General features: G+C 49.1%; 1 protein-coding gene across 5 annotated transcripts in view; it reads right to left on the bottom strand.

Annotated features, from left to right (window-relative positions):
* The window catches only part of LOC115129199 (moesin-like), a 38,262-nt gene extending 34,571 nt beyond the window's left edge, over positions 1-3,691 (bottom strand). The window contains exons 1-3 of one of the 5 annotated variants that reach the window (XM_065018398.1): positions 1,241-3,691; positions 1,039-1,130; positions 29-468 (exon numbers count right to left, since the gene is read on the bottom strand). The gene's annotated coding sequence lies outside the window, so the exon portion shown is untranslated. Of the gene's footprint in view, positions 1-28; positions 1,131-1,240 lie in introns of all 5 variants that reach the window. The other 4 variants (XM_065018400.1, XM_065018401.1, XM_065018397.1 and 1 more) reach the window with 4 other exon arrangements.
* Positions 3,692-23,363: the final 19,672 nt, after the last annotated feature.

Raw genomic sequence — 23,363 nt, 5'->3', positions numbered from 1 at the left:
ATGTTGTATAGTGCCAGTATGAAGGTACCTTCAGCTCAGTTCTTGTACTGTCGTCAAGAAGTCGTCAGGTTAACATTCTGGGCCTTCAGGGTAATTCTTTATTGACATTCTGTTGGCAGATTACATCCAGATTCCTGTTCTGTCTCCAAGGTAACCCCAGGTTGCTGTGACTCCCTATGGCCTGCTGGGGGTCAGAGGTCTTGTGGAGGCTCCTCAGCAGCTCACCCAAATTGCACACTGGGAGAATCTCATTTACATACTCCTGGCATCCTCTCTCCTTGCCTCGTCAAAGCCCATTGGATGAGAAAGCCAGAGGTCCATCCCCTCTGACCTTCTCCAATCGGTTTAGAGAAATAGAGAGGACGTGAGGAGTATGTAAATGAGATTCTCCCACGGCGTCCTCCAACACCAGAACACAGATAGATTTACCTAAATGAGGGTCATTCTGTTCCCATAGGGCTTCTGCTTCTTGGGATTGTTTGCAGTTCAGAGAGCCGGTGAAGTGTACAAGAACATAAGGACAGAAACGGATTATAATAACATGGCAGCAGCTACAGAACCAAAACAGAAAAGAACACAAATACTATGAGCAGTCTGGATGGTACCGTGTGTGTTGTACCCTGTTGTAGAGCTGTGGTGTTGTACCCTGTGGTAGAGGTGTGTGTTGTGTTGTACCCTGTTGTAGAGGTGTGGTGTTGTACCCTGTTGTAGAGGTGTGGTGTACCCTGTTGTAGAGGTGTGTTGTACCCTGTGGTAGAGGTGTGGTGTTGTACCCTGTTGTAGAGGTGTGTGTTGAGTTTTACCCTGTAACAGAGGTGTGTGCTGTGTTGTACTCTGTTGTAGAGGTGTGTTGTACCCTGTTGTAGAGGTGTGTTGTACCCTGTTGTAGAGGTGTGTTGTACCCTGTTGTAGAGGTGTGTTGTACCCTGTTGTAGAGGTGTGTGCTGTGTTGTACCCTGTTGTAGAGGTGTGTGCTGTGTTGTACCCTGTTGTAGAGGTGTGTAGTACCCTGTTGTAGAGGTGTGTGCTGTGTTGTACCCTGTTGTAGAGGTGTGTAGTTTATCCTCCAGTGTGTTAATGTCCAGTTGCGTAGCCTTCTTCCTGATGAAGGTGTTCAGGGCTGCCTGCTGCTACACACACACACACACACACAGAGCATGTGTCAGTAAATTAGTCAGCCAGTAGAGACATACAGCTCAAAAGATAAGAGAAAGTCATGTGATGAGAAAGATTATTTTACCCGTCTCATCTCCTCTGTGAATGTCTGGCGCTTCAGGGCAGAGATGAGCTGTAGGGGGACCAGCTGGGTCCCAGTCTGGGGCTTCAGGGCAGAGATGAGCTGTAGGGGGACCAGCTGGGTCCCAGTCTGGGGCTTCAGGGCAGAGATGAGCTGTAGGGGGACCAGCTGGGTCCCAGTCTGGGGCTTCAGGACAGAGATGAGCTGTAGGGGGACCAGTGGGGCCCAGTCTGGAGCTTCAGGGCAGAGATGAGCTGTAGGGGGACCATCTGGGTCCCAGTCTGGGGCTTCAGGGCAGAGATGAGCTGTAGGGGGACCAGCTGAGTCCCAGTCTGGAGCTTCAGTGCAGAGATGAGCTGTAGGGGGACCAGTGGAGCCCAGTCTGGGGCTTCAGGTCAGAGATGAGCTGTAGGGGGACCAGCTGGGTCCCAGTCTGGAGCTTCAGGGCAGAGATGAGCTGTAGGGGGACCAGCTGGGTCCCAGTCTGGGCTTCAGGGCAGAGATGAGCTGTAGGGGGACCAGTGGGGCCCAGTCTTGGGCTTCAGGACAGAGATGAGCTGTAGGGGGACCAGTGGGGCCCAGTCTGGAGCTTCAGGGCAGAGATGAGCTGTAGGGGGACCAGCTGGGTCCCAGTCTGGGGCTTCAGGGCAGAGATGAGCTGTAGGGGGACCAGCTGAGTCCCAGTCTGGAGCTTCAGTGCAGAGATGAGCTGTAGGGGGACCAGTGGAGCCCAGTCTGGGGCTTCAGGGCAGAGATGAGCTGTAGGGGGACCAGTGGGGCCCAGTCTGGGGCTTCAGGACAGAGATGAGCTGTAGGGGGACCAGTGGGGCCCAGTCTGGAGCTTCAGGGCAGAGATGAGCTGTAGGGGGACCAGCTGGGTCCCAGTCTGGGGCTTCAGGGCAGAGATGAGCTGTAGGGGGACCAGTGGGGCCCAGTCTTGGGCTTCAGGACAGAGATGAGCTGTAGGGGGACCAGTGGGGCCCAGTCTGGAGCTTCAGGGCAGAGATGAGCTGTAGGGGGACCAGCTGGGTCCCAGTCTGGGGCTTCAGGGCAGAGATGAGCTGTAGGGGGACCAGCTGAGTCCCAGTCTGGAGCTTCAGTGCAGAGATGAGCTGTAGGGGGACCAGTGGAGCCCAGTCTGGGGCTTCAGGGCAGAGATGAGCTGTAGGGGGACCAGTGGGGCCCAGTCTGGGGCTTCAGTGCAGAGATGAGCTGTAGGGGGACCAGTGGGGCCCAGTCTTGGGCTTCAGGGCAGAGATGAGATGTAGGGGGACCAGCTGGGTCCCAGTCTGGGGCTTCAGGGCAGAGATGAGCTGTAGGGGGACCAGCTGAGTCCCAGTCTGGAGCTTCAGTGCAGAGATGAGCTGTAGGGGGACCAGTGGAGCCCAGTCTGGGGCTTCAGGGCAGAGATGAGCTGTAGGGGGACCAGTGGGGCCCAGTCTGGGGCTTCAGTGCAGAGATGAGCTGTAGGGGGACCAGTGGGGCCCAGTCTGGGGCTTCAGTGCAGAGATTAGCTGTAGGGGGACCAGTGGGGCCCAGTCTGGGGCTTCAGGGCAGAGATGAGCTGTAGGGGGACCAGTGGGGCCCAGTCTGGGGCTTCAGGGCAGAGATGAGCTGTAGGGGGACCAGCTGGGTCCCAGTCTGGAGCTTCAGGGCAGAGATGAGCTGTAGGGGGACCAGCTGGGTCCCAGTCTGGGGCTTCAGGGCAGAGATGAGCTGTAGGGGGACCAGTGGGGCCCAGTCTTGGGCTTCAGGACAGAGATGAGCTGTAGGGGGACCAGTGGGGCCCAGTCTGGAGCTTCAGGGCAGAGATGAGCTGTAGGGGGACCAGCTGGGTCCCAGTCTGGGGCTTCAGGGCAGAGATGAGCTGTAGGGGGACCAGTGGGGCCCAGTCTTGGGCTTCAGGACAGAGATGAGCTGTAGGGGGACCAGTGGGGCCCAGTCTGGAGCTTCAGGGCAGAGATGAGCTGTAGGGGGACCAGCTGGGTCCCAGTCTGGTGCTTCAGGGCAGAGATGAGCTGTAGGGGGACCAGCTGAGTCCCAGTCTGGAGCTTCAGTGCAGAGATGAGCTGTAGGGGGACCAGTGGAGCCCAGTCTGGGGCTTCAGGGCAGAGATGAGCTGTAGGGGGACCAGTGGGGCCCAGTCTGGGGATTCAGTGCAGAGATGAGCTGTAGGGGGACCAGTGGGGCCCAGTCTGGGGCTTCAGGGCAGAGATGAGCTGTAGGGGGACCAGCTGGGTCCCAGTCTGGAGCTTCAGGGCAGAGATGAGCTGTAGGGGGACCAGCTGAGTCCCAGTCTAGAGCTTCAGTGCAGAGATGAGCTGTAGGGGGACCAGTGGAGCCCAGTCTGGAGCTTCAGGGCAGAGATGAGCTGTAGGGGGACCAGTGGGGCCCAGTCTGGGGCTTCAGTGCAGAGATGAGCTGTAGGGGGACCAGTGGGGCCCAGTCTGGGGCTTCAGGGCAGAGATGAGCTGTAGGGGGACCAGTGGAGCCCAGTCTGGGGCTTCAGGGCAGAGATGAGCTGTAGGGGGACCAGCTGGGTCCCAGTCTGGGGCTTCAGGGCAGAGATGAGCTCTAGGGGGACCAGTTGGGTCCCAGTCTGGGGCTTCAGGGCAGAGATGAGCTGTAGGGGGACCAGTGGAGCCCAGTCTGGAGCTTCAGGGCAGAGATGAGCTGTAGGGGGACCAGTGGAGCCCAGTCTGGAGCTTCAGGGCAGAGATGAGCTGTAGGGGGACCAGTGGGGCCCAGTCTGGGGCTTCAGTGCAGAGATGAGCTGTAGGGGGACAAGTGGGGCCCAGTCTGGGGCTTCAGGGCAGAGATGAGCTGTAGGGGGACCAGTGGGGCCCAGTCTTGGGCTTCAGGACAGAGATGAGCTGTAGGGGGACCAGTGGGGCCCAGTCTGGAGCTTCAGGACAGAGATGAGTTGTAGGGGGACCAGCTGGGTCCCAGTCTGGGGCTTCAGGGCAGAGATGAGCTGTAGGGGGACCAGCTGAGTCCCAGTCTGGAGCTTCAGTGCAGAGATGAGCTGTAGGGGGACCAGTGGAGCCCAGTCTGGGGCTTCAGGGCAGAGATGAGCTGTAGGGGGACCAGTGGGGCCCAGTCTGGGGCTTCAGTGCAGAGATGAGCTGTAAGGGGACCAGTGGGGCCCAGTCTGGGGCTTCAGGGCAGAGATGAGCTGTAGGGGGACCAGCTGGGTCCCAGTCTGGAGCTTCAGGGCAGAGATGAGCTGTAGGGGGACCAGCTGGGTCCCAGTCTGGGGCTTCAGGGCAGAGATGAGCTGTAGGGGGACCAGTGGGGCCCAGTCTTGGGCTTCAGGACAGAGATGAGCTGTAGGGGGACCAGTGGGGCCCAGTCTGGAGCTTCAGGGCAGAGATGAGCTGTAGGGGGACCAGCTGGGTCCCAGTCTGGGGCTTCAGGGCAGAGATGAGCTGTAGGGGGACCAGCTGAGTCCCAGTCTGGAGCTTCAGTGCAGAGATGAGCTGCAGGGGGACCAGTGGAGCCCAGTCTGGGGCTTCAGGGCAGAGATGAGCTGTAGGGGGACCAGCTGGGTCCCAGTCTGGAGCTTCAGGGCAGAGATGAGCTGTAGGGGGACCAGCTGGGTCCCAGTCTGGGGCTTAAGGGCAGAGATGAGCTGTAGGGGGACCAGTGGGGCCCAGTCTTGGGCTTCAGGACAGAGATGAGCTGTAGGGGGACCAGTGGGGCCCAGTCTGGAGCTTCAGGGCAGAGATGAGCTGTAGGGGGACCAGCTGGGTCCCAGCCTGGGGCTTCAGGGCAGAGATGAGCTGTAGGGGGACCAGCTGAGTCCCAGTCTGGAACTTCAGTGCAGAGATGAGCTGTAGGGGGACCAGTGGAGCCCAGTCTGGGGCTTCAGGGCAGAGATGAGCTGTAGGGGGACCAGTGGGGCCCAGTCTGGGGCTTCGGTGCAGAGATGAGCTGTAGGGGGACCAGTGGGGCCCAGTCTGGGGCTTCAGGGCAGAGATGAGCTGTAGGGGGACCAGCTGGGTCCCAGTCTGGGGCTTCAGGGCAGAGATGAGCTGTAGGGGGACCAGCTGAGTCCCAGTCTGGAGCTTCAGTGCAGAGATGAGCTGTAGGGGGACCAGTGGAGCCCAGTCTGGGGCTTCAGGGCAGAGATGAGCTGTAGGGGCACCAGTGGGGCCCAGTCTGGGGCTTCAGTGCAGAGATGAGCTGTAGGGGGACCAGTGGGGCCCAGTCTGGGGCTTCAGGGCAGAGATGAGCTGTAGGGGGACCAGCTGGGTCCCAGTCTGGAGCTTCAGGGCAGAGATGAGCTGTAGGGGGACCAGCTGGGTCCCAGTCTGGGGCTTCAGGGCAGAGATGAGCTGTAGGGGGACCAGTGGGGCCCAGTCTTGGGCTTCAGGACAGAGATGAGCTGTAGGGGGACCAGTGGGGCCCAGTCTGGAGCTTCAGGGCAGAGATGAGCTGTAGGGGGACCAGCTGGGTCCCAGTCTGGAGCTTCAGTGCAGAGATGAGCTGTAGGGGGACCAGTGGAGCCCAGTCTGGGGCTTCAGGGCAGAGATGAGCTGTAGGGGGACCAGTGGGGCCCAGTCTGGGGCTTCAGTGCAGAGATGAGCTGTAGGGGGACCAGTGGGGCCCAGTCTGGGGCTTCAGTGCAGAGATTAGCTGTAGGGGGACCAGTGGGGCCCAGTCTGGGGCTTCAGGGCAGAGATGAGCTGTAGGGGGACCAGTGGGGCCCAGTCTGGGGCTTCAGGGCAGAGATGAGCTGTAGGGGGACCAGCTGGGTCCCAGTCTGGAGCTTCAGGGCAGAGATGAGCTGTAGGGGGACCAGTGGGGCCCAGTCTTGGGCTTCAGGACAGATATGAGCTGTAGGGGGACCAGTGGGGCCCAGTCTGGAGCTTCAGGGCAGAGATGAGCTGTAGGGGGACCAGCTGGGTCCCAGTCTGGGGCTTCAGGGCAGAGATGAGCTGTAGGGGGACCAGCTGAGTCCCAGTCTGGAGCTTCAGTGCAGAGATGAGCTGTAGGGGGACCAGTGGAGCCCAGTCTGGAGCTTCAGGGCAGAGATGAGCTGTAGGGGGACCAGTGGGGCCCAGTCTGGGGCTTCAGTGCAGAGATGAGCTGTAGGGGGACCAGTGGGGCCCAGTCTGGGGCTTCAGGGCAGAGATGAGCTGTAGGGGGACCAGTGGAGCCCAGTCTGGGGCTTCAGGGCAGAGATGAGCTGTAGGGGGACCAGCTGGGTCCCAGTCTGGGGCTTCAGGGCAGAGATGAGCTCTAGGGGGACCAGTTGGGTCCCAGTCTGGGGCTTCAGGGCAGAGATGAGCTGTAGGGGGACCAGTGGAGCCCAGTCTGGAGCTTCAGGGCAGAGATGAGCTGTAGGGGGACCAGTGGAGCCCAGTCTGGAGCTTCAGGGCAGAGATGAGCTGTAGGGGGACCAGTGGGGCCCAGTCTGGGGCTTCAGTGCAGAGATGAGCTGTAGGGGGACAAGTGGGGCCCAGTCTGGGGCTTCAGGGCAGAGATGAGCTGTAGGGGGACCAGTGGGGCCCAGTCTTGGGCTTCAGGACAGAGATGAGCTGTAGGGGGACCAGTGGGGCCCAGTCTGGAGCTTCAGGGCAGAGATGAGTTGTAGGGGGACCAGCTGGGTCCCAGTCTGGGGCTTCAGGGCAGAGATGAGCTGTAGGGGGACCAGCTGAGTCCCAGTCTGGAGCTTCAGTGCAGAGATGAGCTGTAGGGGGACCAGTGGAGCCCAGTCTGGGGCTTCAGGGCAGAGATGAGCTGTAGGGGGACCAGTGGGGCCCAGTCTGGGGCTTCAGTGCAGAGATGAGCTGTAAGGGGACCAGTGGGGCCCAGTCTGGGGCTTCAGGGCAGAGATGAGCTGTAGGGGGACCAGCTGGGTCCCAGTCTGGAGCTTCAGGGCAGAGATGAGCTGTAGGGGGACCAGCTGGGTCCCAGTCTGGGGCTTCAGGGCAGAGATGAGCTGTAGGGGGACCAGTGGGGCCCAGTCTTGGGCTTCAGGACAGAGATGAGCTGTAGGGGGACCAGTGGGGCCCAGTCTGGAGCTTCAGGGCAGAGATGAGCTGTAGGGGGACCAGCTGGGTCCCAGCCTGGGGCTTCAGGGCAGAGATGAGCTGTAGGGGGACCAGCTGAGTCCCAGTCTGGAACTTCAGTGCAGAGATGAGCTGTAGGGGGACCAGTGGAGCCCAGTCTGGGGCTTCAGGGCAGAGATGAGCTGTAGGGGGACCCGTGGGGCCCAGTCTGGGGCTTCAGTGCAGAGATGAGCTGTAGGGGGACCAGTGGGGCCCAGTCTGGGGCTTCAGGGCAGAGATGAGCTGTAGGGGGACCAGTGGAGCCCAGTCTGGGGCTTCAGGGCAGATATGAGCTGTAGGGGGACCAGTGGGGCCCAGTCTGGAGCTTCAGGGCAGAGATGAGCTGTAGGGGGACCAGCTGGGTCCCAGTCTGGGGCTTCAGGGCAGAGATGTGCTCTAGGGGGACCAGTTGGGTCCCAGTCTGGGGCTTCAGGGCAGAGATGAGCTGTAGGGGGACCAGTGGAGCCCAGTCTGGAGCTTCAGGGCAGAGATGAGCTGTAGGGGGACCAGCTGGGTTGGTCCTGTCCTCGCTCTTGCAGGGTCCAAAGACTTTCTCGGTCTACACTGCAGACTCTTCTGCAGGTCTTTCTCCTGTGTCTCCCTCTGTCCTTCAGGGTTGGGGGGCTTCCCTCTGCAGGTCTCTCCCTCTGTCCTTCAGGGTTGGGGGGCTTCCCTCTGCAGGTCTTTCTCCTGTCTCTCCCTCTGTCCTTTAGGGTTGGGGGGCTTCCCTCTGCAGGGCTTTCTCCTGTCTCTCCCTCTGTCCTTTAGGGTTGGGGGGCTTCCCTCTGCAGGGCTTTCTCCTGTCTCTCCCTCTGTCCTTTAGGGTTGGGGGGCTTCCCTCTGCAGGTATTTCTCCTGTAGAGGGAAAGATTTCCCCCTCATCAATCTACACACAATACCCCATAGTGACAAAGTGAAAACAGGTTTTTCAAAAATGTTGCTAATTAATTTAAAAAATAATAACAGTAAGTATTCAGACCCTTTGCTATGAGACTTGAAATTGAGCTCAGGTGCATCCTGTTTCCATTGATCATCCTTGAGATGTTTCTATAACTTGATTGGAGTCCACCTGTGGCAAATTCAATTGAGTGGACATGATTTGGAAAGACACACACCTGTCTATATAAGGTCCCACAGTTGACTGTGCAAAAACAAGATCACGTTTGGAACCACCAAGACTCTTCCTAGAGCTAGCCTCACAGCCAAACTGAGCAATCAAGGGAGAAGGGCCTTGGTCAGGGAGGTGACCAAGAACCCAATGGACACTCTGACAGAGCTCCAGAGTTTCCCTGTGGAGATGGGAGAACCTTTGTTAGAGGAATTTATTAACCAATTCAATTCAAACACTCTGCCCATTTATAAGAGCGTCTGCTAAATGACTTAAATGTAAAATGTAATAAGAATTTGTTAGGTTCTTATTTACATAAAATAGACAGAGACCAGTCATCAACATTAACCAATAGTGTTTATTCTCGAGAGCTCTGCTCATAATACCATGAACATTGATTTATATACCTCACATTTTGTCATAAATGTCCCTCCTCCTCTCAGATACAATGGCAATATAGTTCACAAGCCTTCTCACATTGTCTGCCACCTGTTAAACAACAACCTACTACAAACCCCTCCCTGGGTGGGGACAGAAAGTCCTGTAAGGAACACAGTATTCCAGCCGGTCTGACGATAGCTCCATTAGTTTCTAACAAGGAACAGAAAGTCCTTGTTCTAATTCTTGACTAAAACTACACACATTATATTCAGTGTTTTGATTATAATACGATTCATTCATACAGTGACAGGGTAGTATTCTGTTTAGTTATAGTTCTACGTAAAATGTATACATGATTTAGTCATTATTCATAAAAATCCCCCACACTTTGACTAAATATTATACACACAAGCACACATCTATTTTTATTAGAAATATCTCTAGTTATCCAACTTCAACCAACAAAGACCAATATATATATTTACATTGACTGTTCTAGGACAGAATCATAACTCTTCTTATCAGGATTGTCTTTATAATCTTCATCAAAGAAACAGTCTAAACATCAAAAATGGTCTCCTCCAACATAGGCTCCTCGTATGTGAATGAGCCAGGTCCATCTACTAGATCTGGAGTCATGTATTTATCATTCTACTGGCCAGAGCTCGGAATCGGTCCCTATCTCACCTTCTGTTGTCTCATCGATTTCTCCAGAGTCCTGGAGATGAGACCTTTCACGCACATCCACACAAAACTAACACAGTCACACAGGTGAAGGTTGCCCACAACACAGTGATCATGACATTTATTAATTTCCCAAACACACTATCAAACCAATTTGTTAGAGCATTATCTACCACCGAGTTCTCTGCCAGAGCCTTGGTCACTGATCCGTGTGGAGCTGTGTCATTTTGGGATGAAAGTACAACATTCTGCTCTGAACCTCATACACCCCCAGCCTTTTCAACCATTAACATGTCCAAGGCTTTTCTATTCTGACATCCCATCAACCTAGTTGCAGCTGTTATCACCAGAGGATGCTTGATTCCAATCCAGAACCCATCAGGTAATCTCCTTGGAACTCCCATGATATCAATGTAAAACTCTAGGGTCAAAAATATCCTAACGGAGCACTCCTTCTCTCTCTTCGACCTGGCTCTGGGTAAGGGTGAAGAGCATGCCTAGCTGCACTAGTGCACAACTACCGGTCCAATTGGTAGGCAGGTTATGTCACAATCCACTCATCTGCCAGTCAAGTCCCTCATTGTCTTGTCGGTTGTAACATTCTCTGTCCTACTTCCCCTACGTCCCATCTGTGTGTGATGTAGCGAGCCATACAATAATAATGTTCTTACTACCCCTACGTCCCATCCGTGTGTGATGTAGCGAGCCATACAATAATAATGTTCTTACTTCCCCTACGTCCCATCCGTGTGTGATGTCGCGAGCCATACAATAATAATGTCCTTACTACCCCTACGTCCCATCTGTGTGTGATGTATCGAGCCATACAATAATGTCCTTACTACCCCTACGTCCCATCCGTGTGTGATGTCGCGAGCCATACAATAATAATGTCCTTACTTCCCCTACGTCCCATCCGTGTGTGATGTAGCGAGCCATACAATAATAATGTCCTTACTACCCCTACGTCCCATCTGTGTGTGATGTATCGAGCCATACAATAATAATGTCCTTACTACCCCTACGTCCCATCCGTGTGTGATGTAGCGAGCCATACAATAATGTCCTTACTTCCCCTACGTCCCATCCGTGTGTGGTGTAGCGAGCCATACAATAATAATGTCCTTACTACCCCTACGTCCCATCTGTGTGTGATGTATCGAGCCATACAATAATAATGTCCTTACTACCCCTACGTCCCATCTGTGTGTGATGTATCGAGCCATACAATAATAATGTCCTTACTACCCCTACGTCCCATCCGTGTGTGATGTTGCGAGCCATACAATAATAATGTCCTTACTACCCCTACGTCCCATCCGTGTGTGATGTTGCGAGCCATACAATAATGTCCTTACTTCCCCTACGTCCCATCCGTGTGTGATGTAGCGAGCCATACAATAATGTCCTTACTTCCCCTACGTCCCATCCGTGTGTGATGTTGCGAGCCATACAATAATAATTTTCTCCTGTAACTGTGAAAGGGGGAAGTCTGGATGTAATGGGCATATGGGGAAATAGATAATGCAGTTCAATGCAACTGTCACTGTCTGGCTTCCCTGCCCTCATGACCATTCAGGTCCGTGAGAGCTGGAATTATTACTGGTTGGTAGGTGATCAAATACTTATTTCATGCAATAAAATGCAAATGAATTACTTAAAAATCATACAATGTGATTTTCTGGATTCCGTCTCTCACAGTTGAAGTGTACCTATGATAAAAATTACAGACCTCTACATGCTTTGTAAGTAGGAAAACCTGCAAAATCGGCAGTGTATCAAATACTTGTTCTCCCCACTGTATATGTGCTTGTCTATTTAAACCGTCATCTTTCGTTCCTTTCTTATTTCACAGACACTAGTCAATGCTACTATTTCGACCTGATTGTGCAGAATAATTTCTGGGAAATGTTTCCGTGTTTAACACCTTAGTTCCTGAAACCAACTAAGTTTTACTCCACTCAGTAACTGCTATCTACCCATTCTGTGTCACTCCTATCTTGCTCATTTCCTGACCACCCTTCTCCACTTTCTCCTCTCTGCTCTCAAACCCTCAAGGTCTCAGCAGTGCGGGGAGGGTTCCTCCATCTGCCCTTCCTCCTCTCTGCTCTCAAACCCTCAAGGTCTCAGCAGTGGGGGGAGGGCTCCTCCATCTGCCCTTCCTCCTATCTGCTCTCAAACCCTCAAGGTCTCAGCAGTGGGGGGAGGGTTCCTCCATCTGCCCTTCCTCCTCTCTGCTCTCAAACCCTCAAGGTCTCAGCAGTGCGGGGAGGGTTCCTCCATCTGCCCTTCCTCCTCTCTGCTCTCAAACCCTCAAGGTCTCAGCAGTGGGGGGAGGGTTCCTCCATCTGCCCTTCCTCCTATCTGCTCTCAAACCCTCAAGGTCTCAGCAGTGGGGGGAGGGTTCCTCCATCTGCCCTTCCTCCTCTCTGCTCTCAAACCCTCAAGGTCTCAGCAGTGGGGGGAGGGCTCCTCCATCTGCCCTTCCTCCTCTCTGCTCTCAAACCCTCAAGGTCTCAGCAGTGCGGGGAGGGTTCCTCCATCTGCCCTTCCTCCTCTCTGTCTGTCGCTCTTTCTCATAACAGTCCGTAACAACTATGTGTTGTTTCCAAATATTAACTAAGTGTCTCACTGTTTGGCTTTATCTGAACTCATGGATTTCTTGGAAAAACATGTCTATGGTGGCAATTTCTAAAGTCCTTACGTAGGTTAATTAAGGTTCTCGATCCTATCAATAATCCTGAATCACCGCAGATGTCATTTATACCTGTCCTGTTGGCCTTGATTAGGTTCTAAATACTTAACATAAGTCTACCATTAATCCAGGGCTATGCCATTTCTTTCTTTTCATTGGTTCAAATTACAATTATGTCAAAGAGCTATAAACTCCATCATAATTAATTTACCTTAAAATCAGTATCACAAATGACCACACATTCTTTATCCAAATGGCCCTCCCCTGAGGCTGATCAGACCACAAGAGAATGCCACGATAGAGGTCAAAGGTCATGCCACCCTTTTACAGCCGTGTTCCATTCTATATTAGACATATTAAAGAACCCTTTATCTAAATATTTCACGTGTTTAATTCAAACTCAGAAAACAAAACCTCTAATATTCTATATGTGTGTACCCCTTTAAGATATCGTGTCTCTAGGAAAATGGAAATCTCCCTGATCCCTAATGTTTACTACAAACAAAACCTAATAATAATGATCATTCTATTGTACTCCCTCAAATCATTAGTTTTACATTTCCTCAATGGTTATATCTAAGATCCCATTCAGTCTCTCTTCAAATAGTCTCCCCAAAATGCTTGATAGGAACACCCTGCCATTAGACACACAACGGTGATAAACGTGCACTGTCCCTTTAAAATAAAATGAACTCAACCTGCAATCCACTTTGCTGACCTGTCATGGTTCCACATAATGGAAACAGATTATAATGTTAGTATACCTTAACTTCCTGTTAAATTTCACTGGTGTTACCTAAACAATCAAACCAAAAATCAATCAATCGGGAATTATTCACTATTGATAAAACTTTTACGATTCAACTATTCAGACCTCCCTCTCTTATAGCCAAATATAGCCCAGTGAGCGCCACCAACCAGTGATGCCCTCCTAGCTATTTTTTTGCTAGTTTTAGCATCTTTCCAGACTACCCTGACGAATTTAGCTACTTTAAAAAACATCACATCATTGCCTGGCTGCAAAAGTGCATTGTGAGTGCCGTCAGCAGCAGGCGCTCAGCCGTGCCCAGGCAGCAGCAACTTCAGCGAACTGCAAATCATTGTTGGCTGACTGCAGCAGCAGTAGTAGTACGGGTTCGACAAGCCAAACCCAATTAATCACAAATGTTTGATCTTGAACAGAACTTACAACATCAGTCAACTTCTCTCAATCAAAATTGTACTGCCAAAAGTACAGAAAAGAGTATACCTGAACAACTGTCAAATCAATTTGAGTAACGTTATTGTGTATTCAACGTAATGACGCAGTTTTACGTTATCACGCAACAATTCAACCTACCTCTAGTCTAGGCAAAGATTTACCCTCTACTCGGATTGAGTTCTGCTTTAATTCTATCGTAAAAGTAAAATCAAACTTTCCAACTTTCTCTATTCCAAAATGTATACGTACCATGTACTTCGCTAAATGTATAACGTATGTCAGTCAACCCATAAGAATAATAACATTTCGATGGGCACAACTCTATCGTAATGATCTCTTCGTTATTATTTAGAAATCATTAGATTTAGGTAACTGTCTCTTCTATGATTCAGCATTTTAAATACGACTCCATTCCTAATACGTTATTCCAGCGGGGTATTTAGGCAAGACAGCGTATTCCAACGACATCGCCCCGCTATTATTTAGAATGGATTGGTCTTTCAATTTAACCTAAACAAGCTATTAAAACGTTCAGTTTCTATCCTAAATAAACACTACCTAACCGTATCTCTCCCAGCAAAACATATCAGTATTTGAATTATAATCAGAATATATTTTAGTCTATCGGTGCCAAGGCTGAGATACGAACCTGAGTCTCTAGCAGTGTAGGTAAAATTTCCACCCCTCGACCACCATCACTATTGGAATGACAGAGCCTTCCCGCCAATAGTCGCAAACTCCGGCACCGAGACAATTCCCTGAAAATAGCCCTAATTTAAAGGTCCTAGCTTTTCCCCAGCGAGGATTCTCCTTACTCCCTCTCTCTCTCTCTCGTTTTCTCTGTATGTCCCCTTATCTTGTAACCTGGTATTTAACCCTTGACCTGCTGTTTCCCTTGACTATCTACATCTTTCTTTTGACTCTCTCTCTCTCTCTCTCTCTCTCTCTCTCTCTCTCTCTCTCTCTCTCTCTCTCTCTCTCTCTCTCTCTCTGTGTGGGTGGTTTTACGGCAAGCCTTTTTCTGTCTCATCTTCTTCTATGTGTATGTGCTTTTTGCCTTCTATGTGTGTGTTCTTTTCTACCGCTATCCAATTACTATAGTTATGTTCTATATGTACTATAAAAATCTAACTTATCTAACTCTAACTCATTAAATCACACATGTAAGATACCAACTTAAAGCTACACTCGTTGTGAATCCAGCCAACATGTCAGATTTCAAAAAGGCTTTTCGGCGAAAGCATAAGATGCTATTATCTGATGATAGCACAACAGTAAACAAAGCGAGAATTTCACCCTGCAGGCCCTACGCAAAACGCAGAAATAAAATATAAATCATGCCTTACCTTTGACGAGCCTCTTTTCTTGGCACTCCAATATGTCCCATAAACATCACAAATGGTCCTTTTGTTCGATTAATTCAGTCGATATATATCCAAAATGTCCATTTATTTGGCGCGTTTGATCCAGAAAAACACAGCTTTAAACTTTCGCAACGTCACTACAAAATATCTCAAAAGTTACCTGTAAACTTTGCCAAAACATTTCAAACTACTTTTGTAATACAACTTTCATTCAAGATGGCCGTACTTCATTCATTACACAAAGGAATATAACCTCAACCAGTTTCCAAAGACTGGTGACATCCAGTGGAAGCGGTAGGAACTGCAAACAAGGTCCCTTAGAAATCTAGTTTCCCAATGAAAGCTCATTGAATAGACAGTGACCTCAAAATAAAATATCTGAATGATTTGTCCTCAGGGTTCTGCCTGCTACATAAGTTCTGTTATACTCACAGACATGAGTCAAACAGTTGTAGAAACTTCAGAGTGTTTTCTATCCAAATCTACTAATAGTATGCATATCTTATATTCTGGGGATGAGTAGCAGGAAGTTGAAATTGGGCACGCTATTTATCCAAAAGTGAATATGCTGCCCCCTATCCCGAAGAAGTTAATGCTCCCAATCTATGTATATTTCGTGTTTGATGTATATTTCTCCTTTATGAAAACTTTATCTATAGCGTTGACTGTCAATCGGTCTTACCTATACAACTATAAGCTATTACTCAGGGGTCGAAAATCCCTAGTTAACCTCTTATTTCAGGTTGTGTCGGAGGGCTTTTAAAGTACACCAATATCTCGTATCTCGCTCCGCTACATTAGGCTTCCCTCTTCTCCTTTTGTGGATATTACTTTCTTTCAGTATTGAATAGGTGCGTTATCCTGTTCGCATTACCTTCCTTTCTCTCCAAGCCTAGTTTATGTCCACACCTGTTTTATACAGATAGACAGGACTTAGGACTTTATTTAGTCTTTTGAATTTGGACTATGGCTAATTTACCTCATGTCAATTAACCATAAGTTATCCTATTTGTACCAAATTACCACCCTATCTAACAACACCTACTATATCCCGCCTTAATAACCCCATTGGCCTCCAAAGGCACTAGGATCTATTAAGATATTTTCATTTATCGTAGTGCACCTTAACTCAGGTCATTTCGGACCTGCCGCGTTATCGATATTGGTTTACTAAAACCCGGTGTATTTATGGTTTACAAAACCTTGCATGAATCTGTTTGGAATACCGTTAACCTGTTATGGCTGCAATCCCGATACCGGGATCGATATGACAACTACCAGTGAAAATAGAGGGCGCCAAATTCAAACCACAGAAATCTCATAATTACAATTCCTAAAACATACATGTGTCTTATATCATTTTAAAGCTATTCTCGTTGTTAATCCCACCAAAGTGTCCGATTTCAAATAGGCTTTTCAGCGAAAGCATTACAAACTATTATGTTAGGTCTCCACCAAACCACAATAAGCACAGCCATTTTCCAGCAAAATAAAGATCAAATTAATCACTAACCTTGAATTATATTCATCAGATGACACTCATAGGACTTCATGTTACACAATACATGCATGTTTTGTTTGATAAAGTTCATATTTATATTTTTAAAAATCTGAGTTTACATTGGCGCGTTAGATTCACTAGTTCCAAAAACATCAAGTGATTTTGCATAGCGACATCATTCAACAGAAATACTCATCATAAATGTAGATGATAATACAAGTTATACACATGGAAATATAGATATACCTCTCCTTAATGCAACCGCTGTGTCAGATTTCAAAAAAACTTGACGGACAAAGAAACGCATGCAATAATCTGAGACGGCGCTCAAAAGTAAAAACACCACAGCCGCAAAGATGGCGTCAACATAAACAAGAAATTACATTATAAATATTCCCTTACCTTTGATGATCTACATCAGAAAGCACTCCAGGAATCCCAGGTCCACAATAAATGTTTGTTTTGTTCGAAAATGTCTGTTATTTATGTACAAATACCTTCTTTTGTTAGCGCGTTTGGTATACATATCCAAACGCTAATTCTGGTCAGCGGACAAAAACTTCAAAAAGTGATATTACCGGTTGAAGAAACATTTCAAACTAAGTACAGAATCAATAATTAGGATGTTTTTAACATATAGCTTCAATAAAGTTCCAACCGGAGTATTCTTTCTTGTCTTCGTGAGCAATGGAACGCAAGTGACTACCATGAGGAAAAAGCGCGATCGCAAAATGGCTGCTTGATGGACATCTGATATATTCTGCTCTCATTCACTCCCACAACAACATAGAAGCCTCATTATAATTTCTATTGATGGTTGACATCTAGTGGAACCCCTAGGCAGTTCAACATCATTCATATCTCAATGGGATTTCATTGGGGACTCTGGTGAATACATACAAGCTCAGATTTCCGACTTCCTGTTTTGATTTCAACTCAGGATTTTGCCTGCCAATATGAGTTCTGTTATACTCACCGACATCATTCAAACAGTTTTAGAAATGTCAGAGTGTTTTCTATCCAATAATACTAATAATATGCAAATATTAGCAACTATGACTGAGGAGCAGGCCGTTTGAAATGGGCACCTTTCATCCAAGCTACTCAATACTGCCCCTGCAGCCATAAAAAGTTAAGTTCCCATTATTGATCAATTCTAAAACTTAGAACATCAAAGCAAAGATATCTTAAATCATTCCCCCCAAATTCGAGAATAAAGACTACAGACCTGGTCTCGCAGACTGGGAAAAGCAATGTCGGTTGGATCTAGTCACCGTTCCTGTCAACCTGGGGTGTATACCGGCCTGTTATAGAGCCCCAATGTCAGGGGACAGGGCTTTATTTTACGGGACCACGGCCCGCCCGTGCACGGTTCTTGGCTTGTTACCTTCAGATGACAGGGACAGATATTTAGATCCTGCTCGAAGGACCAATTGTTAGAGGAATTTAGTTCCTATGTGTTCATTACCCAATTCAATTTAAACACTCTGTCCGTTTATAAAAATTTGTAAGGTTCTTATTTACATAAAATAGACAGAGACCAGTCATCAACATTAACCAATAGCGTTTATTCTCGAGAGCTCTGTTCATAATACCATGTACATTGGTTTATATACCTCACATTTTGTCATAAATGTCCCTCCTCCTCTCAGATACAATGGCAATATAGTTCACAAGCCTTCTCACATTGTCTGCCACCTGTTAAACAATCTACTACAAGCCCCTCCCTGGGTGGGGACAGAAAGTCCTGTAAGGAACACAGTATTCCAGCCGGTCAGACGATAGCTCCATTCGTTTCTAACAAGGAACAGAAAGTCCTTGTTCTAATTCTTGACTAAGACTACACACATTATATTCAGTGTTTTGATTATAATACGATTCATTAATTCATACAATGACAGGATAGTATTCTGTTTAGTTATAGTTCTACGTTAAATGTATATATAATTTAGTCATTATTCATATAAATCCCATAACACCTTCCAGAAGGACAACCATCTCTGCAGCACTTCCACCAATCAAGCCTTTATGGTAGAGTGGCTAGATGGATGCCCCTCCTCAGTAAAAGGCACATGACAGCCCACTTTGAGTTTGCCGAAAAGCACCTAAAGGACTCTCAGACCATGAGAAACAAGATTCTCTGGTCTGATGAAATCAAGATAGAACTCTTTGGCCTGAATGCCAAGCGTCACTTCTGGAGGGAACCTGGCACCATTCCCACGGTGAAGCATGGTGGTGGCAGCATCATGCTGTGGGGATGTTTTCAGCAGAAGGAACTGGGAGACTAGTCAGGATCGAGGGAAAGATGAATAGAGCAAAGTACAGAGAGATCCTTAATGAAACCCTGCTCCAGAGCAGTCAGGACCTCAGATTGGGGTGAAGGTACACCTTCCAACAGGACAACGATGCTAAGCATACAGCCAGGAAAAAACAGGAGTCTCTGAATGTCCTTGAGTGGCCCGGACTTGAACCCAATCGAACATCTCTGGAGAGATCTAAAAATATCTGTGCAGCAACGCTCCCCATCCAACCTGAAAGAGCTTGAGAGGATCTGCAGAGAAGAATGGGAGAAACTCCCCAAATACAGGTGTGCCAAACTTGTAGCGTCATACCCAAGAAGACTCAAGGCTGTAATCGCTGCCAAAGGTGCTTCAACAAAGTACAGAGTAAAGGGTCTGAATACTTATGTAAATGTGTTCAGTTATTTCTTTGGTTTATAAAATTGCCAACATTTCTAAAAACCTGTTTATGCTTTGTCATTATGGGGTATTGTGATGTCATTATGGGGTATTGTGATGTCATTATGGGGTATTGTGATGTAATTATGGGGTATTGTGATGTCATTATGGGGTATTATGATGTCATTATGGGGTATTGTGATGTCATTATGGGGTATTGTGTGTAGATTGACGAGGGTAAAAAACAAATAATTGAATCCATTTTACAATGAGGCTGTAACTTAACAAAATGTGGAAAAAGTAAATGGGTCTGAATACCTTCTGAATGCCCTGTAAGCCTTTTCAGAATTTACATTTGTACAAGTATCGACTGATGGTGACTCAATTTTGTTGCTAGCAAATTACGCAACCAGTTATCAAAACTCAACTCCACTTCGATGTAAGCGAACGGAGTTCAGCATTCCTCTGCTAATGTTGTGATTGGTTCAGGCATTATAAATGTAAAACTGACTGAATGTACTTGTTACTCTGTATTTAGTATGTTTACATTGCATGAACACTTTCCATGGCTGAGCTATAATGACTGTGTTGTAACTGTTTGTGATGATATGAAAGTGGGTTTTATTGTTGCAGTGTATAACCCAGGAAGTTGTTCTAATGTTTACTGAACACATAAGGGACGGTCAAGGACTGAGAAAACCATGACGCTTAATAACTTATGCTTTTAACAGTGTTGTAATGTCAAACTTTAATACAAGAATTCAAAAATAAATGGCCGTTTTGTACTGCAGTTGGAATTGTATTTTCTTCTAGACGAAGATGAATCTCATTATATTACAGATGATCAGTGACACTCACTGTAGGTCACAGGCTGCAATCCACTTCCTCATTGGGCTGTCTCCATGCAAAACAAGTTCATTACACAGGGAAATGGGTGTGATTTCTGATATGCTCAGTCACACGACCAGCATGAGGGTACCTTTAGCTCAGTTATTGTACTGTCGTCAGGGTAACCCCAGATTCCTGTTCTGTTGCCAAGGTAACCCCAGGTTGCTTTGTGCTCTCCCCCTGGCATGCTGTTGTTCCCATATCCTACTTGGACCGTCAGAGGGCTTGGGGAGGCCCTTTAGCAACTCTCTGAACAGGCACACAGCGTTTGACAACACATGAGAACACAGGTTACTTCAAACCATATTTTTTTTCAGGGACTGCTGGTAGTTTAGATTGTCCTGAAACAGTAGAAACTGAAAATAATAACATAGCTAAGATGGGAATGTATTGACGAGACAGAAGCATGAAGGAACACTGCATATGAAGAGCCTTTACTCTATGTGCAGTCTGTCTTCCTCTGTTGTACCCTGTGGTAGACGGGTGTTGTACCCTGTTGTAGAGGTGTGTGTGTTGTGTTGTACCCTGTTGTAGAGGTGTTGTGTTATACCCTGCTATGGAGGTGTGTTGTACCCTGTTGTAGAGGTGTGTTGTACCCTGTTGCAGAGGGATGTGTATGTGTTGTGTTGTACCCTGTTGTAGAGGTGTGTGTGTGTGTGTGTGTGTTGTACCCTGTTGCAGAGGGGTGTCTGTGTGTTGTACCCTGTTGCAGAGGTGTGAGTTGTACCCTGTTGTATAGATGTGTGTGTGTGTAAATACAATGAGACTAAGCTAGAGTAGACCCAACAGAACATATATCGTTCCTATACCCAGACAAAGTGTCTGTCTCACGTGTCTCATCTCCTCTGTGAAAGTATTCATCTTCAAGGCAGAAGTGAGCTGTAAACTGACATGCTCTGGTCCTCACACTCCCTCTTTTCCTTCTGCCTCTTCCTTCCGGCCTCCCCCTGAGGGCTGCTCTCCCCCTGAGGGCTGCTCTCCCCCCGAGGGCTGCTCTCCCCCTGAGGGCTGCTCTCCCCCTGAGGGCTGCTCTCCCCCCGAGGGCGGCTCTCCCCCCGAGGGCTCCTCTCCCACTGAGGGCTGCTCTCCCACTGAGGGCTGCTCTCCCCTGAGGGCTGCTCTCCCCCTGCCTCTCTCTCCTCCAGTTTCTGGGTTCAGTTGATTGTTGACCTGTGTCATTCTTCTGCAGTAAATCTCCTGTGCCTAGTTCTCCTCCGTGCCTAGGGCCAAGAAAAATACCCTTTTCAAGCCGCCGGAAATGCCACTTCTAGTCTTGGGAACTTCCAGCAACATGGCGCCGCATTTGTTTAACAGTACGAGTTCTTTAACGTAAATTTGGCTTTCAAAGGTTGAACAAACTGACCTCATATCAAAAACAGTGGCCACTATGTGATATTACCTTCACGATTTTCTGATCGACTGACGTACAACTGAATGACGTAACAAGAGGCGGTGACGAAAGTCGGATTGATGCTAGCTAGCTAGCTTTACTGCTGCTGACATTTGTTATTATATATATTTTTTAATCCAACGTGTAGCCTCAACAAATATAGTAAAGTGCACAAAACGACAACGTACAAGTACAAATCTAACCTTGTACGTGACAGAAAGAAAATGTTGACGCAATTGTGTCAAACTTTGTGATGAATTAGCTAGCTATTAGAATAAAAATACTTTAGCTAGCTACACACCCAAAACTACAACAGAAGCAACCATTTTCTTCTTGTGAGCGCAGTGCCGCTACCAATGATTATTCACCGCCACTTGGTGGAGTGGAGTGGGATTGAGGAAGGGGGTCCAAAAAATGAAAAGTTCACATTTTGAAACACTTTTGGCAAACCTCAGTTTATCTGCCTGCTTACATTATTTTATATGGCTACTTAAATATGGTCCCCAATCAGAGACAACGATAAATAGCTGCCTCTGATTGGGAACCAGTCTAGGCAACCATAGACATATAAACACCTAGACCTACAAAAACCCCTAGACAATACACAACTACACAAACCTCCCTCGTCACACCCTGACCTAACCAAAATAATAAAGAAAACAAAGATAACTAACTCATTTTCCTTCCCTGTGTTTTTTGAGAGGCGGAAACAGATTTCACCTCCCAAAATGGAATGTGTAGATCTAGTGGCATGCTGGAAAAGAATGCAAGATGCCATACCTGTGCAGAGCTCTTCTTGATCATGGATCTGAGGGCAGGGCTGGGCAGGGCTGTGTGACCAGCTGATCATGGTTCTGAGGGCAGGGCAGGGCTGTGTGAACAGCTGATCATGGTTCTGAGGGCTGGGCAGGGCTGTGTGACCAGCTGATCATGGTTCTGAGGGCAGGGCAGGGCTGTGTGAACAGCTGATCATGGATCTGAGGGCAGGGCTGTGTGAACAGCTGATCATGGTTCTGAGGGCAGGGCAGGGCTGTGTGACCAGCTGATCATGGATCTGAGGGCAGGGCTGTGTGAACAGCTGATCATGGTTCTGAGGGCAGGGCTGTGTGAACAGCTGATCATGGTTCTGAGGGCAGGGCAGGGCTGGGCTGTGTGACCAGCTGATCATGGTTCTGAGGGCAGGGCAGGGCTGGGCTGTGTGACCAGCTGATCATGGTTCTGAGGGCAGGGCTGTTTGACCAGCTGATCATGGTTCTGAGGGCAGGGCAGGGCTGTGTGACCAGCTGATCATGGTTCTGAGGGCAGGGCAGGGCTGTGTGACCAGCTGATCATGGTTCTGAGGGCAGGGCAGGGCTGTGTGACCAGCTGATCATGGTTCTGAGGGCAGGGCAGGGCTGTGTGACCAGCTGATCATGGTTCTGAGGGCAGGGCAGGGCTGTGTGACCAGCTGATCATGGATCTGAGGGCAGGGCTGGGCTGGGCTGTGTGACCAGCTGATAATGGTTCTGAGGGCTGGGCTGAGCTGGGTTGGGCTGTGTGACCAGCTGATAATGGTTCTGAGGATAGGGCTGGTAGGGCACCCGCCTCAGCTCTCAGACTCCAGTCCCTGTGTGGATACAGCAACACCCAGCCAGACCCCCTCTCTGGTCTGCTGTGTTAGAAAGTAACACACCCGCCTCAGCTCTCAGACCCCAGTCCCTGTGTGGATACAGCAACACCCAGCCAGACCCCCTCTCTGGTCTGCTGTGTTAGAAAGTAACACACCCCCCTCAGCTCTCAGACCCCAGTCCCTGTGTGGATACAGCAACACCCAGCCAGACCCCCTCTCTGGTCTGCTGTGTTAGAAAGTAACATGCCCCCCTCAGCTCTCAGACCCCAGTCCCTGTGTGGATACAGCAACACCCAGCCAGACCCCCTCTCTGGTCTGCTGTGTTAGAAAGTAACACGCCCCCCTCAGCTCTCAGACCCCAGTCCCTGTGTGGATACAGCAACACCCAGCCAGCCAGACCCCCTCTCTGGTCTGCTGTGTTAGAAAGTAACACACCCCCCTCAGCTCTCAGACCCCAGTCCCTGTGTGGATACAGCAACACCCAGCCAGACCCCCTCTCTGGTCTGCTGTGTTAGAAAGTAACACGCCCCCCTCAGCTCTCAGACCCCAGTCCCTGTGTGGATACAGCAAC

Source organism: Oncorhynchus nerka, linkage group LG5 (assembly GCF_034236695.1).
Source record: "Oncorhynchus nerka isolate Pitt River linkage group LG5, Oner_Uvic_2.0, whole genome shotgun sequence".
Taxonomy (NCBI): domain Eukaryota; kingdom Metazoa; phylum Chordata; class Actinopteri; order Salmoniformes; family Salmonidae; genus Oncorhynchus; species Oncorhynchus nerka.
Note: the sequence above shows the minus strand (reverse complement) of the source record. Positions and strands in the feature narration are given on the sequence as shown.